The sequence below is a fragment of the Thermobia domestica genome, chromosome 7, assembly GCF_964235325.1.
Source record: "Thermobia domestica chromosome 7, izTheDome1.hap1.1, whole genome shotgun sequence".
Classification (NCBI taxonomy): domain Eukaryota; kingdom Metazoa; phylum Arthropoda; class Insecta; order Zygentoma; family Lepismatidae; genus Thermobia; species Thermobia domestica.
The window spans coordinates 73,403,166-73,420,946 of NC_137460.1; the positions used below are offsets into that span (position 1 = coordinate 73,403,166).

Genomic DNA, 17,781 nt, shown 5'->3' on the forward strand with positions numbered 1-17,781 from the left:
GGGAGAAAACAAGAGAACCGCGAGAAAATCCACGAACACGATGTTGTCCACCACAAATTTGCTTGGACGAGGATCGGACCAGGGATCCCACACACTACAGGTAAGCGCTCTATCACTGAGCCACCGAATGCGTCCTTGTTTAAAAAAGACGATGACGTTGAGTTTTATATATAAGATTAAATTTCCCTATTTCGCCTAATATAACCAGAACCTGATAGATGCTTAGCTCAAATAAGAATAGTCTTGCCTTTGTGATTTCCTTATACGGTTCTCTGACATCCTCTTCGGTTATAAGAAAAAAAACTGCTAAGCTAGGCACATTGTTACCGTCCCCGAATAAAGTGTCAGAGAACACTGAAACCGTAATTATATATGAGTAAAGCAGAAAAATTCGAGATACCTATAAGGCAAAAGTGACCTTTTGAAGAAAATTTGTATTTTATTTTGTCTGGTATTCAAACTTATGTAAAGCCGAAGCGAGTGGCTGGGTCCCGTAATACACATCTGTTGGAGGTTATATAAATGTGATGAGGAACGGCCTCATACTCTGATCTTGTGTGATGGTCTGTGCACTCGGCAAATTGCACCGGATTCAAATTACGGTCGTAGTTAAGACTGCATGTTAATAGTGGATAGATCCTATGATCCTTCATAACCTCGATGTTCTATAATAGGATAAAAACTCCAACTTAACAGAGATTTCTCCTCATTACTTTGAAGAAACATATTGTAGGCGCTGAGAGTTAATTTCCACTTTTGACGAATTACAGGGCAAGTCAAAATGATGGATCTGATTTCAGAAAATTATTCTGTGAAATGTAGTGAGCATATCTTATTGTGAGACACGAGCTTCGAAAGGTTAACCTTCAGAAGTTTAGTTTCCACGCAGTGTTTCCACTTTCTACCGCTAAGAGTTAGCAGCAAGCATGAAATAAATTGCTGGTATTGACCGCAACATGCCAAAAAAAAAAAAAAAAGGTTTGGTAAGAGATAAGACTGTATCGGCTTGATGTGTGCCGTGTTACGCGAGATGCTCACACAGAACATGTGTGACACGTTTGAAACAAAGTTTAACAAGTGTTTCTTAGCACAAGTATCACAATAATATATGTTTATTAGATTTTATAGAATAAGCGTATAAAATCGAGTTCATTATTTTGACATGTCCTCTATAATTTAGAGTATGTTTTCGTAATACTCACACAGAATCACTAAGCTATAAATTTCACATTATTCACGGATTTGAAATCATCTTACTTTCATGGTTGGTATTTAAAAAAAACTTTCAGTTACTTTATAACTTCTTAATGTTATCGTTGTTCTAATGCTATGCATTTCAAGGAAGCAAATGGTCCCAATGTTAAAGCAGGAAACAATCTCCGTCCTTCTTTCTGCATCTTTTCATATAGAATTCAACTAAACTGGAATTATTGCACGAAATTCGAATATATTGTATGGACATCGTAATAAATCACCTCCACACTCTTTCCCCCCCCCTAATTTTAAGTGTTGGGCACGATGGCTCAGTGGTAGACTGCTTACCTCTGGTGCATGCTGTCTCCAGTTGTACCCCCGGACAAGTTAGTTTGTGGTGGACAACATGTCCATGGGTTTTCATCTCGGGGGTACGCCTGTTTGCTCCCATTTTCTAATTTCACCAATTCTTCCATCCATAATTCCATCATCATTCACTTGCCTTAAGCATTCATCTCCCTTAGCCTCAAGGACATAATCATGGAACGTTGAACTCAAAGATTTCGTTTCATTTTCCTAATTTTAGGTATTAAAAACGATGAAACATGCTTTTAATTATTATAAATGGAAAGTCCAAATACTTAATTCCAAGTGCTTTACCGTAAGGTATTTCGAGATATGGATGAATATATGTTTTTTTTTGTTTGTTTTTTTTTTTTTTTGTAATAATTGCAATCCTTTTCTCTCTCTCTTTCTCTCTCTCTTTCAAACTCTGTTCTTCTCTTCCGAGAAAAAAGTATCGGAAAAACATTAGAACATTGTTTAATTATTTTAACTGAAAAGTTTAGATATTAAATGCTATATTTCTAACGTTAAAAGATTCCGAGATACTGACATATTGTAATAATTACAACCCAACAACTTTTCTTCCCTTCCCGGACAAGTATTTAAAAAAAAAAAAAGTTGAAAGGTCAAATTTCATGTCTCTAACCTTAAGAGATTTTGATTTGATTTTGTTATCAATTTAGCGTCCCTTTCAGCAGCAAGGCTATATAAGACGTGTACTTACAGCTTAACATCAAAACCGAAGCATATGAGCTCCCACCGGGAACCGAACCTGGGTCTCCCACGCCATTAAGCAATTTCGAGATACGGACATAATAATTGCAACCGTCCTACTGCTTCCCTCCCCCCTTCCATTACCACTTTTCAAAAATTCTTCTGTAATGCTACGTCATGTCACAAATACTATTACGTATTTACTATCCAGGTTTCTAGCTTAACTAATTTTGCCCAGGCGTTAGTTAGTCAATAAGGATTTCTTCTTCTATATACAAGGTGTTAACGAATTATACCGACAAACTGTAAGAGGTAATTCCTTACATCAAAATAAGAAAAAAAGTTCATATCGACCTATGGCGAAAAGTGCATAGTTTCAGAGCTAGGGCTGTCCAAGATCGCGGAAAAAAAATTTCAATAGGCGCTATTTCGAATTCCAGAAACTGTGGATGGTGGTTATTATCAGTGTAAAGGAAGCCACGCATATACAATCCAAAAGTGCATATTTCATCAATTGTCAGTAGGTGTAGAGGGTATTCCCTACGGGGTGTAATTCTCATATATATTTTCAATAGAATTTTCAGATATACCCTGATTTCAAGAAGGGTCCAAAGTAGGCAGCAGGAGATAAACCTTGACAACCTAGCTCTGAAACTATGCACTTTTCGTCATAGGTCCATATGAACTTTTTCTCTTATTTTGATGTGAGGAATCACCTCTTAAAGTTTGTCGTATAGTTCATTAACACGCTGTATATAGAGAAAAAGTATTATCTGTAATACGCATACCTTTGGTATACGATGTCCAGAGTTTGATTCTCGTTGAGAAAGTAATGAATGCACAATAGTAGTTATAGCATCTCAATGTAACATGTAAGTGTTGTCCAATATAGCCTCACTGCTGAAAAAGGACATAAATACAAAATATTAACTGAAGTAGATATTATATATTCGTGTCTACGTTAAATAAATGGGTAGAATTGACCTGAAGTCGAATCGTTTTCTTACTCTTTGATATGGCTCGCTAGCTCAATTTTCCAACATGGTGTTTTTCCTGTTTGCACTATTCCTGTTCCGTCTACAGCTCTCCCAGCATTTTAGCTCACCTCTATTTCATCTTAGATGTAGGCAAAACATGAATTCATGTTCCGCCTACAGTCCTGCTGGCTATTTTGTCATTTTCCCTGTCTGATCTTAAATTTAAGTGAAACGGGAATTGCTGTTTGGTCTATTCTCTGTTCCTCCTAATCTTCCAGAAGATAAATATTCAATGTTTTATAGGTTAGTCAATTAGATATTTTCCCACATTCTACAACCAGTGACCCATGAAAACCCAATAACGGTTCGTAGTCTTTTTTAGTGGAACTATCGATCCTCGCTACTTATTTTATTCACATGTTTAAAATTCGGAGTTATTAAGATAATGGAAATATATATTTTAGGTCTATTATGAAAATCTTCAGCTTCTTGTATGTTTTAGTTCAAAGATCTCATTTCTACTGCCCAATCTACAGTGTGATTGGTTGATAGGAAGAAAGCTATCTTGATTGGTAGATTGAAATAAAAAGAGAGAAAAGAAACTTGCAGAAACTGACGAAACAAGTATGATTAAAATAGTATCAAATTAGCAAATCGCTCTTGAGATTGAACGAAAGGTGTCTTGTATGGAAAAAAAGAAAGTGCTGTTTTCTAAGTTCAAGCGCGGAAAGAAAATTTACTTGCTTATGAATATTATCATATTAATAGTCGCAAAAAGTAATATTGGAAGTGAAGACGTAAATGCAATGTGTGATACATTTTGCTTTTCGCTTGGAAGCTTAATACATAAATTGGGAGAAAATATTTTCAAAAATCCTTCTGGACATTAACTTTTCTTTACGCTCCATGAAAAGGGAAATGATATAGATATAGGGAAAGACAGGATGAAAAGGACGGTAGTACAGATACTGGAAGAGCATCATATTATTGGTTGGAGAGAAAAATTGAAAATTAAATCTTCCAATTTAATGTTCCACGATTATGCCCTTTAGGCTAAGGCAGACGATGAGTTGAGTTGATTTTGAGTTTAACGTCCCGTTCAGCAGCGAGGCTATATGAGACGTGGACCTACTGATTAACGTGGAAACTGAAGTACATGAGCTCCCGCCGGGAATCGAACCCGGGTCTCCCACGCCAAAGGTGAGTACGCTAAACCGCTTAGCTAAACCTCTAGGGCAGACGATGACTAAGGCAAGTGAATGATGATGGAAGAATTGATGGGATGAGAATGTAGAAGAAAATGGGAGTACCCCGAGAAAAAAAAGCTACAGACACGATTTTATCCACCACACACTTACTTGACTGAGTATCGAATCAGGGACCCCACATACCAGAGGTAAGCCACCGTGAGCCAATGTACTCCCGTGGTCGGAGAGGGGGATATTGTATTATGTATAGATGTAAGTTGCTATCGGCACATCATATTATGTGTATAAAAACACTACATGATCTTAACTATGACATGAAACAAATTTGTAATAAAAAATACTTCAAACAAAAGTGTTGTTTTTATAGCAAATAACTGCAGTGCTTGAAAAGTTATTAACCAACAAAGATTCACATGATAATGCACATTACAAGTAGTAGGTGCGTACACGATCTGCTGGTTAACTGTTGTACATTTAGAGGCTACTCGCATTGACTCTGTTTTAAACTTGTTTCTTGCCATAGTTAGATTTAGAATTTGAGTTACGTGATCACTCGAGACAGGAACTATTGTCTTAAAAACGACGTCGCGCAGCTGATTTACTTTACCTATGTAAAGTAAAGATCATCAATGGGATCATCAATGGGAGATCATCAATGGGATCATCAATGGGATCATCAAAGTACCTATGTAAGATCATCAATGGGAAAGTTGATTATGAATTCTTATTATCGCAGATTTACCTTTGTGTTCCTCCGCGGCGAACTCGTTCTCTAAATTTACTAACCTACGAGACACCTAAGTTATCAATTCGTCCCTCTAGAGACAAAGGGGCGTATCTCATTTTTTCAACTTTTTTCCAGGAGACAAGATTTTAATCACAATTTATTCCATCGTGTCCTGTTCAAATTCAATTTGATTTCGTAAGTTAGAAACGAAGGAAATCAAACTAAATTTTAAAAGACGACGATAGAATAAATAAGGAGAAAGGTCTCCTGGAGAAGTTAAAAAAAAATTAGATACGCCCTTTTGTCTCGAGAAGAACGAATTGTTAATCGCTCCCTGTTTTACAAACTAGCGCAAGATTATAACACAATTTCAACAGGTTTCAACAATTTTACTACTGAATGAAGCTTTAGAAGTCAACTGAAGAGATTATTGTAAATCGAGAGGTGAACTTTCGTTTGTTTGTATTTGTTTTTTCTCTTTTTTTTCTTTTTATATTTGTGTTTTCAATGTTAATGTTCAGTTTCAGCCAAATGACCTTGTACTGCATAAAACTTAGTGAATAAATTTATGAATACGAGGAACTTGCTAGTGTAGGAACTCGTAATAATGTAGGAACATGCTAGTAATTCCTGAAAAAATAATGTACTTGAATGTGTGTTTCAGTTAAATTTATTCATTTTATTTTTAGTTATTAATTAGACTTTTTCAGGATGGATGTCATAAAGAAGAGGGCACACTGGATATTTTCGTCAGTTGTCTGGTAGGGCAGTTCATCCTTGGCCCCACGGAAGGTCATGTAGAATAAGGGTCCTGGTTTCGCCTACATCGAACGTGATTACAGAGGCAATGAGCAATACTATAGGCGAAACTGAAATATGCCTAGAGAGTACAAATCAGGAGTCCCTGAAGTTTCTTACCACGTGTGGAGTGTAAAGGCAGTCCTTACTTTGGTGCTAGTGTTACCAACCACGGTCACTCAGTTTTATTCCATTAAAAAAGAAACTACCATTATAGATGCACCGAAAAGGCCTTTTGACGCGTGAGATGTGGCAACGCCGCTCCGAGCTGTCAGAGACCTTCTCTTATTGGTTCCTCTATAGAAGGAAATGAGTGTTCAAGACGAATGAAACGTACAACTAGATCAACCAAGAATTTCCAGCTTCAGAATGTTTGATTTGGTCTTATGTCATTAAAAGAATTCATCCCTTGTAAACATCTGGCTATATAAAAGAACTTTGGCTTTCCTTAGATGAACATTTTGTGCTATATTTAAAAAAAACGGTTTTGTATTTCCTTCGCTGAGAAACTAAAGTTAATTTACCAAGCAAAACTTCCTTGCCCTGTCCCATGTAACGCGCACAGCACACACACATATATTTAACGGTTCAGGGAGCGCGCGACGTTTTCGTTAATTAGGAATTTGACACGGTTAGCAATGAAACTTTTCGCAAGAGTAAACACGTTTACCAGTCCGATGCTTTAAAGATAAAAGCAAACAGCTTACATAACTAGGCCTAGATATTCCCTACAATCTGTAATGCGGTGTTTTTATTATTATTATTATTTAACCATTATTTCTCCTTCAGGCCGTCCATAAGAAGGACGACAAAGATCACGCAAGGTAGAGTGGACCAGACAAAAAAAAAAAAAAAAAAAACGGTTTTGAAAGTTTAGCTCACAGTTTGGTACAAGTAAAATGTGCGACACTTTTACATGTATGTGTGACACTTATGTGGGAAGCAATACCAGATCTGCAAGTTAAGGTTATCTTTTTTCACGTAATCACATAATAAATAAATAAATAAACCAATTAAGAATGCTCGAAGAACATTGCCAGAACGAACTTAAAAAGAATGGAGAGATGGAACGTTAAGGATAACTCTGATAGTTCCTACATGTAAAAGTAAATAGTTTTATTCCCATTTCCTCCTGTTTCCCGCAAAAATTCACAAAATATCATTTCTCTATAACTTACAGTTCCTAAGATATGGCTCCTTAAATCTCCCAAAATTCGAAAATTTTTTGGTCAATATCTGGGGAACATTGGCCAGTTGGGCAGTAGCAAGTTGATCAGCGGCCATCGGTTACTATTTGGTACCAAAATGTTCACCATCCTCTTAGGTATTGATCAACACCAATATCATCTCTCTATGATTTACGGTTCCCAATATATGGCTTCTTAAATATCTGGAAATCGACCATTTTGGCCAATATTATGAGAACGGTAAGTCATAGAGAAACGATATTGGTGTTAATCAATACCTAAGAGGATGGTCAAAATTTTGGTACCGATATTAGTTGGTGGCCATTGGCCAAGTCAGTGGCCACCGGTTAATATTTGCTATCAAAATATTTACCATGCTATTAGGTATTGATCAACATCAATATCATCTCTCTATGATTTACCGTGCCCAAGATCATTAAATCTCTGGAAGTCGGCCATTTTTGGCAAATATCTCGGGAACGGCAAGAGTGACGCGAAATTTTTATCACTTTCTTAGATAGTTTTTGATGCTCTATCGAATGCAGGGTTCAAAATTGAGAAAACCGCAAATAACAAAGACGGACAGACAGACACACACACAGACATAGAGAATTCAGTAACGAACTTTTTAAGTTCGTTGATAAATAAATCATCTTTTTCATCAGAATAAAAATTATCAACTAGTATTAACAACGAACGGCGTACATTGAGAAAAAAATACGTATGTGGTGTACGTGAAAACGTAGGTTACGTGCATAAATCCTTTAGGTTTTGGACTTAATGTACGACTATATGTAACATAATGCAGCAAACATGTAACTGAAAACGAACGTTTTTAGAATACCTTCCGTATAAGTGTTCCATCTATACGTATTTTCCGTATGAAACAAATAAATGCATATAGGCGGTCAAGGTCTCACATACAGATGGACGTATATAGCATATAGCTTACGTATATAACATACTTATATGTATGTAATATACAGAAGACTGTTTAATGTCAAACATCCTGTAGCAGAATGGCGTAACATCTAAGCGGGTAAAGAGCAGTAGTACGTATACAGCATATGGATAACGTATGCCCCGTACAGATTTCCGTAGTAAACATACGGATTTTGTATATTTGTACAATATACCCCTGTTCGGATAACGGATTTTCTCAGTATACGTCATAAAAATTTATTTCAATTTTCTGAAAAATTACTCACGGTACGAGTAATAAACCCCTCATAACAACTCATTTTGTTTAACGAGATGTGTCAATGTATTATAAAGCGATAATCATACGTGCTGTACTGTATAGTTGTGAAACATGGTCGCTTACTCTGAGAGAAGAACGCAGACTGAAAGTGTTTGAGAACAAGATCCTGAGACGAATAAATTCGGACCAAAGAGAGACGGCAATATATGGGGAATGGCCAAAAACTTCATAATGAGGAACTGCATAATTTATACCGTTTACTAAACATTGTTTGGGATCATCATGTCTAGGAAGTTCAGGTGAGCAGGTCATGTAGCCAGTGCGAAAGAAAGCAGGAACGCTTTTAAAGTCTTAACTGGAAGTCCAATCGGAAAACGACCACTTGGACGACCTAGTCGCAAATGGAAGGACAATATTAGGATATAGTCTATCTTACAAAAATAGGAAGCAAAGTAGAAACTGGATCCAGTTGGTTGACGTAAGTCAATGAAGAGCTTTGTGAACGCAACATTGAACCTTCGGGTTCCATAGGCAACAGTGTAAATAAGATGTGATTTAGTGATTAATATTTCTGTTATCTTGAAAAAGGAGTATAATTAAATAAATCAGAGTTTAAGAATTAAACCATGATTTTTGAGTTGATTAAATCATGATATCGCTTTAACCATAACGTGTATTGTTATGTTGCTAGTATCACAATGAAAAGTTTGAAGAGGGCATACTTTAGTATCATGAGATGAAATGAACTCTAAGTTTTGCGTCCTACGGTTATGCCGGCTAGGCTAAAGGAGACGGTGATGATGAGAAATGAATTGAATGGTGGAATGAAGAAAGTGGCAGGAAACGGCAGAACACCGAGGAAACCCATGTACATGGTGTTTGTCCACCACAAAGTTCACTTGGAGGGAGCCGGGATCGAACACGGGACCGCATACACCAGAGGTGAACGCTCTACCACTGAGCCACCGCGGCCCCACTTCAGTATTAGTGTCATCCTAGTAGGTGATATGATTATCATACAATTTTTAAATTTACAAAAATAATAATTGTTAACCGATTTTCTCATAAACTGCGCATGAGAATTTACATTCATCCATATCATTTTCATTAATTCAATAATCGCTATCGATTAATATGCGCCTTATCTTTGGATATCTTTATTTCGTTAGACAAATAATTCTATAGAACTTATCTCAAAATAAGATTTATTTTCCCAATAATTACATAAACTACTCTCGAGCAAAAGTGTATTGATATAAAACGGATAAATAGGTGTTACATATTCTAATATTTAAACAATACGAAAAAAAAACTCCAGTGTAGGAAACAACGTAATGACTGTTCAGGAAATAAAGCACATACCTTCCTTCATGGGCGACGAGAGAAAGCTACCATTACAGCTTTTCATTAAGTCGACATTATACAGACAAAAATTAATTCTTTTCATTCGATACTTGATATGTAATTACCAGCAATCTTCGTTTACGTGAGTATTTGCTGTAAATCCTGTGAACATCACAGACGCTAAGGGTCATTGATTGGGAAGGAACGCAGGTGCCACATTGATTTCTATTCACGTAAATAATTAAACCCATGCAATATTACTGTAATTGTGTTTCCAATAACACACCATTGACCTGGATTCAAACACCTACTCTTCAGTGTAGGATGAAAAAGCTTATCATTAATTCCATTAGAAACACAAATGGAACGCGATCTCTATGTCAACCAAGATAGCCGTTAACAATGATTCCATTCATTCATAAAGTAGAATGGTCCATTGTTAATTTGCCATTATCTCGTTCTGGAACTGCCAAGTCTAGGATGCAAATTGTTAACAATATAAGTTTAAAAAATTGAGACATTCTGTACCACAACATTTCATATAAATAATTCGAATAGTTTACGTATAATGATTAGTATGCTTCGAAAAAACTCAAGATTTGCTGGAGACTTTATTGCAGAATAGGAACCATGTTAAACAAGGCTGGAATGTGGTCAATAAACCTAATTAAAATGTTTTAGGTCTGAATACAGTATTTTCTTTCTTATGTAGACGACGTAAAAGTGCTGAATATTATTCTAGTAGGCCTGGCAGTGGACTGGTTTTACGAAAAGGACGACAGTACAAATATCGGGAGGGTGCCCTACCAATTAGAGACAGGAAAAAAGTATTATGCCATTTACAGATGCCAGATGCTGCAGACTTCTCTTATCTATATGGAGACATGATTTTGAGAAATAGCTTACTACAAAAGTGCTGTTTCTATCACTTTGATTACATAAGTTAGACAACCTTACACGCACCTGGAAAAGTTACTATTTCCGGTATTAAACAGATTTTTTGGTGGAGATATCATAAATAGGAGGGTGCACCGGGTATTTGTCCAATTGTCCAGCAGGCCATTCCACCGCTGACCAAGCATTCGATTTTGAAGGGTAAGTGATAAATTATTTTATAATAATAGTCCCCTTATTTTATCTGTAGTGGAAGACATTTTCAGTGAAAATAAATATCGTTTCGATACATCGGCATATTTAGTTTTATCTACCGCATGTATTAAGCTGCATATTTAATTGTATATGTTACGTGTATAAGACGCATATTTTTATTACGAACTTGTATAAGCCGCACATTTGATTGTATCTATCGCATTTATTAGCCACATATTTAATTTTATCTATCACGTGTATAAATTGCCACTAAACAGAAAAGTATTTTTAAATCTTATAACTGAGTGAAAACACCTGTTCTTCCTTCCATCTACTTTCTCATTGTAATTTGATACACAGAAATCCCATACCAATAATCGAAAATGAGAAAAACATACCAATAAGAAAAAATAAATTGGTCTGATTCGAAGAAAGAAAAGGAAGATGTTTTGCAGGCTTATTCCCAAAATGACTGATGTCCGGATCACCTGATGTCTTATTACTATTAATTCTCTCACATTGGTGCCGTCTGTACCACAATTCAATTAAATACTTGAATTATATCATTGTGAATTACTATCCTGAAGGGAAGATTGAAAATTAGGAAATTTCTCACAGCAATAATAGAGAAATTTGCGTAAAATAAGGAAAATGTAAAAAGCATTATTCTTGTTTGTCTAACCGTGAAGGACTCTGCAGACATACTAACAAGTAATTATTAAATCCCTTGTATTTGTCCATCATCATTTTTGAATTAATGAAACTAAATCTATTTTGAAAACAAAATCAGTTAGCACACTAATGAAGATAGAAATAACACTGTGCTAAAAATAATCTTAGAATTGTTTTTTCTGATCTAGAATAGTTTTAAATTTCAACTTTTTTTGAAGAATCCTTCAACGATAGACAGCACCTGTCATGAATAATATCTACAAAGAAATCCGTGAAGTGAAAACATCGTGGTATTAAATCAACAAACAACCTGTTATTAGTTTGCTATTTGCATTTTACTCGTATATATACTTTATTCAGAAAAGTTAAAGGAGTTAGTGGATTCATCTATACTCATTCTAACCAAGCCCGCAACCACCACAGAAGTTTGGGAAGAGTCCAAAATATGTTAGGGGAGACGCAAGTTATTAAAAGTTCTAAACCGCTCTATATCAATAACTCAAATCTTGTATTCGTGGAAATCTTAATGCTTACTATATCCCTTCACTCTACATACCCACTACAATTGTGTAATAATAATAATAATAATAATAATAATGGATATTTCCACACGATCAGTAATTTTTATACATAGTGGATACTTGTAAGCTTCCTATTGACAACATGCCTTAATGGCATTATTACAGAGATGAAGTCAGAGCTTAAATACTACGATATTCAGTGCTGTAGGAACACGCGTACTTTACCGATCTCGAATTGATAATCTTAATTCTTTCGCAAAAATTAATTCTTGACACAGAAATATGTTTTATATCTGAGTTTCATACTCTTTTATTTAACATTTAGGAAATAAGTGTTCAGTGTAGTGTAGTGACTTTGTGTATGCTAGGAACATTTTCTCTCATTAACCTGTTTTTGATGATGGTTTTCCTCTTATGAATATGGAAACGATTCGTCTTGGTATATCGATGAAAGACTAAACGGTAATTGAGTGTGTTACTGCTCATAGAATAGGTTGAGTTCAGAGTTAGCTTTGCGGACTCGGTTGTTTATCTCTGAAAGATTAAGGTGTTGGTCTGCTAGTTACGGGTGACTATACCAGAGAACGAATGAATGAAACTAGGAAATCCTCAGTTTATATACCATGAAAGAGAGAGTACTGAAACGTGGAAGTGTCTATCTGTATTGTCTCAAATGTAAGATCTCGACGTTTGCAGAAAAATATCAGTTTTGAGAGAAATACGTTCTTCAGCATAATGTAAGGAGTAAGCTCTTACAGCTTGTGACAATTTGTTGCATACACAATTTTACATGACACGGACGTTTTACAATGAAAACAAACATCAGAATTCACATATGTAGATATAACGCTATTCTTTTCTACTGCTCTTTTTATGTATGGATTCAGGGTCTCAACAGGATGTATCGAAATATGGGACAAAGTCATTTGCCGTCATGGAGACAATTCATGTTCAAAGTGAGTTACATGTGGCCGCTGGTGGTTATCTGCAAAATTATCTAACAAGGAGAAGGCAGACTTTGGTAAGTAAACTTCAGGGTCATTTTTTGCGAGTTGGTAGTACACATGTAAAGAATTAGTATTGCAAACTGGGAGCGCGCAATGGCCAAAAATAACGGAGCAAAACCGTCTTAAAATTTTCTACTCGCTGCATATATTATACGACGCACAAATTTATCAAGTGTCGGCGTGGGAAAGTGAGAAAAATCTTTAACTCATGAGTAAAGGGTTCTGGGTTCGATTCCTGTTCGAGTCATACATCTTTTTATTGCTTCAACCAATAAAGTAGCCATTTGTAACTATACACCGTAAGTAAAATATTAATTCACTATATGTTTATAATGAATAAAACAATAGAAATTTTAAATCACTTGTAAAATCTTTCAATGTTCCATGTTAACTACGGTAGGAACAAAATTTAATGTATTCTGTAAATATTATTGTTACTGCAGTCGTTGTGTAAAAAATGTTCTTGATGCTTCGTGTCTACATCTGTAGACAGTGTGCGAATTACAAGGGGAATGAGGAGGAAATCTCCTTTGGTTATAGCAACATCCAGTATTAGCAAAGGCTATTTCCCCCTCAACTCCTTAGTAATTCGCAAACTGTCAACAGATGTAGACACGAAGCGTCAAGAACATTTATCACACAACGACTGTCGTAGCCAGTGGCGTATTTAAGGGGGCGCTTCCGGGCTTAAGCCCCCCAAATTTTATTTACTATATTGAATTAAATGAAATATCTTGGAGAATTTTCACATTTCCAGGACTAAAGTTGGATACCCACCCGAAATAAAATCGTAAATACGCCACTGGTCGTAACCATAATATAACTCGTGATATCAGTATATTTACGGAATAGATGAAGTTTTGTTTGCTAGTTAACATGGAACAATCAAATATTTACAAGTGATTTGAAAATTTCTATTGTTTTATTCATTATAAACATACGGTGAATTAATATTTTACAAATGCCTACTTTATTTGTTGAAGCAAGAAAGGATGTATGACTAACATGAATCGAATCCGGGACACTTTACACATAAGTTATAGATTTTACTCACTGTGCCACACCGTCACTTGGTAAATTCGCGTGTCGTACGATATATGCGGCGAGTAGAAAACTTTAAGACGGTTTTTCTCCGTTATTTTTGGCCATTGCGCTCTCCCAGTTTGTAATATTAACTCTTTAAACGTGGACTACCACCTCGCAAAAAATGGCCCCGAAGTTCACTTACCAAACTCTGCCTTCTCCTGGTAAGATAGCCGCTCATTTGCGACCTCGTAGAACTGTTAGTTTCAGATTACTTCTGTTCGATTCATTAGAAATCCATCTGAGTTGGATGCATTTCTTTCCTATACTAAGAATGTAAAAGTAATTTGCTAAGTAATATTAAATCATCGAACTTGAAGAAATGCTTTCTTTCTCGATTCACTATAATATGACTTGCTCAGATATAAACGGTCTGTGAAAAATTACTCAATAACACTGTTCACTGACATTAGTTTTGCACTTCATTATGACCATAAAAGCAATTCTATGGAGTCGTACACTACGGTGCAGTATCTATAGTGTTCTTTGAGGGTAAGAATAAAAATTGAGATTCCGGGTTCGATTCCAGATAAGAAGGCACTCAAATTGAAATACATTGTGATGGTTCGGTTCTCACGTTCGTATGAGTTGTGATTCTCAAGTAACTTTGGTGCCGAAAAGGGATGCCTACAAGCTAGGGGAACTAAGCTTGCTCAATGTGCTAATTTTTTGTATAGCCTACAACAAATACGAACATGAGGTAAGCTTTCTTCTAATATTTGATCTCTATAAAATAAGAATCAGCTTGACTTCCCTCAAGAAACATCGCTTATTAATTTTTCTAATTAATCAATTTTTCCTTATTAATGTTAGTACCAACAGAAAAATGTTGTTTGAAATTTAAAATAAATGTACTGTACATATTATTTATTAGTGGAAAGCCATTTAGAAGAACCGCAATTAATTAAAAGAACAGTTTTGATTCAATAATATAGAGAAATGTTTGCCCAATAACAAGCAAGAACTTGTTGACATTATTTGGTTTCGATCAATCACAAGCTAATATTTGTTGTCATTTTAGAACAGCAATTTTGTTGCATTTCATATCCATGATTACAGTTCTGTGGCCACAGCAAACTGAATGATGCTGTCAAATCCAACTGTATACAATTTCAATACATACAAAATCAATCAATCAATCTCTCTCTCTATCTTTTCATGATTCACTTATTCATTGATAGTTCTTAGCATTTTTTTTATATTATATTTACGAAAACAGAATTTCTCACACGAATGTAAAAACCTTACGTCACCAAAGGGGTGTCTTTGAGGCTCCTGTTAAAATACTTTTTCATTAATATCATCCTGTTTCTTTTGATTACATAGCCACACACACACACACACACAAAATAAAAGTTCTGTGAACCATACCCCAAGGCATGGATTCGATGTCTTTTGTTACGCAGAATCCTAATTTCAAAACCCCAAGATAATCGACGGTGCAGGCACGTAGCCAAGGGGTGGGTCCGGGGGGTCCGGACCCCCACCCCTTTTGGGAACCAGAAATGTTAAAAAAAAAAATAAGGATGAAATAATAAGAAACGAGAAAAAGAAGAATCAGCGTTAAAAATATAAAGCTACAGTAAGCGTTTGGTTACTCTTTCTTATGAGAAGCTTTCTGTCGAAGAAACAGGGAGAAGTAAAGTTACAAATTGATATTATTGTAACGGAGCATTCCGAATTCCATTTAGCTATTTCATGTCGTGCCCCTCTATTACGAATTCTTGGCTAAACGAACCAATATATGTTTACATTAAAATAGTTTAGAATGATCGAACCCCTGGTGTGATAACCGCAGTATTTCGTCATGGACCCCCCCTTATTACGAAATCCTGGCTACGTGACTGGACAGTGTCAATTTTCTTTTGATCGACGAGAAACTTAAGCGATTTTGCATAGGCAAAATACATGCAAGACATCCATACCAAAAAAAAAGAAAAAAAGTTCTGTGCACTGGACCTCACGGTATGGATTCGGTGTATTTTGGTACACAATCCAAATTTCGAAACCTCAAGACGACCGACAGTGTCAATCCTTTTTATGAGCGAAAAACTTCAGCGAATTCTGGTAAGTAAAACAGCACATACGTTTTTGGCATAAAACAAAATTGACACGGTCAATCGTCTTGGGGTTTCGAAATTTAGATTCTGCGTAACAAAATACATCGAATTCATATCCTGGGGTACACTGCACAAAACTTATTTTTATTTTCTTTTTCATTTTTTTCTTTTTTTAAATTTTTGTGAGTGCATGTGTCGCTGTGTTATCATTGACAAAGAACTGAATTGCAAAGAAATAAACAACCATTTCTGTTTAAGAAAGGAAATCAAAATTGTCAGATTGGGTGTAGGCGTAGGGGGCTTCTGTATATAGCAGGAATAGATATGAAAAAAATAGACCTAATATATACACATTTCCATGCAGCATAACCTGATATTCTTTCTTTCCCATTCTCTCCCTACTATTTCTCAAGCAGCATTTTTTTTTTTTTTTTTCCTTCTGTGGAAGTTATGTTGTAAAGAAAACTGATACTTTCATATCAATTTTTGTTCCAAGAACAGGTAAAACATTGCAACGCAATGCCACGTGAAGCTCGACCTTTTTCGTAGTGTTTTGTATTTTTATAAAAACGAAAGAAAACTGTCTCTCTTATGAACTTCATATTGTTTCCATAATTATATATAATGGTCGGATCCAGGATTTTCTGAGGGAGATGCAACAAGAACTACCAGTACATTGCAATTTTTCAAATGCCTTTAGGCATATGTTTTGTGAATTAGGAAATGCTCTGGAAAAGCTTAGTGTCTGTTCTCAGTGAATCCTTTTCTTTCAATTTTAGAAAATTGACTTAAACTATCGATTTTGAAAAAAAAACTGTTTTAAGACCAAACGGAAACATGGCAGCAGAAATTTTGGGAAGTGTTGCTATTTTCACTACTAGCTTCTCACTTTAGGTAGTGTATTTTTACAACGAAGGGAGTACACGTGCACCCTTGCACCCCCCTAAATCCGGCCATATTTATATATAAACAAACTTTCGTGATTTCCGATTTTGGTTTAGTTATTTCTACAAATACATGTGAACAATGGGTTAGTCTTAAAAAAATGTCAAAAGGAAACTCAAATAAGGCTTACATGAAAAGCACCAAGGAAGTAAGTGGAAACCGTGTGATTAACGTGAGATCAAAGTTTTTATAGGTCTGCTTTTTGTACCGTGACACTTGAAATCAAATCATGTGCGCATCAACAAAATTATGGAGTGCAAAGTACAGGGTGAGCACAGAAACTCTCCCAGGTTTCAAATTATTGTAAATTTAATATGCGAAGGAATATTTTGCTGAAATTTTGAACAGTGATACATAAACTCAAAAAGTTTTTGTACCAACAATTGAAATCACAAACACTCGATGTGCGCGCCACCTGTAACGCGGGAAATGTCGAGACGGTAATCTAGCTCCAACCACACGTTGTGAAGCATATCCGGTGTGATAGAGTTGACAGCATCACTGATGAGCTCTTGGAGATCGTTCAGAGTTGCGGGTAGTGGAGGTGCATACACTTTGTCCTTCACAAATCCTCACAGGAAGAAGTCACAAACAGTGAGGTCAGGTGATCTTGGAGGCCACTTGGAAAGAACTTGATCATTGACTCCAGAGCGCCCTATCCATCGGTTTGGAAGGTTCTCGTTTAGAAACCTGCGTACAGCACGATGCC

The 17,781-nt window shown here is 35.8% G+C and overlaps 1 protein-coding gene across 2 annotated transcripts in view; it reads right to left on the reverse strand.

Moving 5' to 3' along the window:
• Positions 1-17,781, reverse strand: part of LOC145688893 (uncharacterized) — a 399,672-nt gene that overhangs the window by 189,102 nt on the left and 192,789 nt on the right. The window lies entirely within an intron of this gene.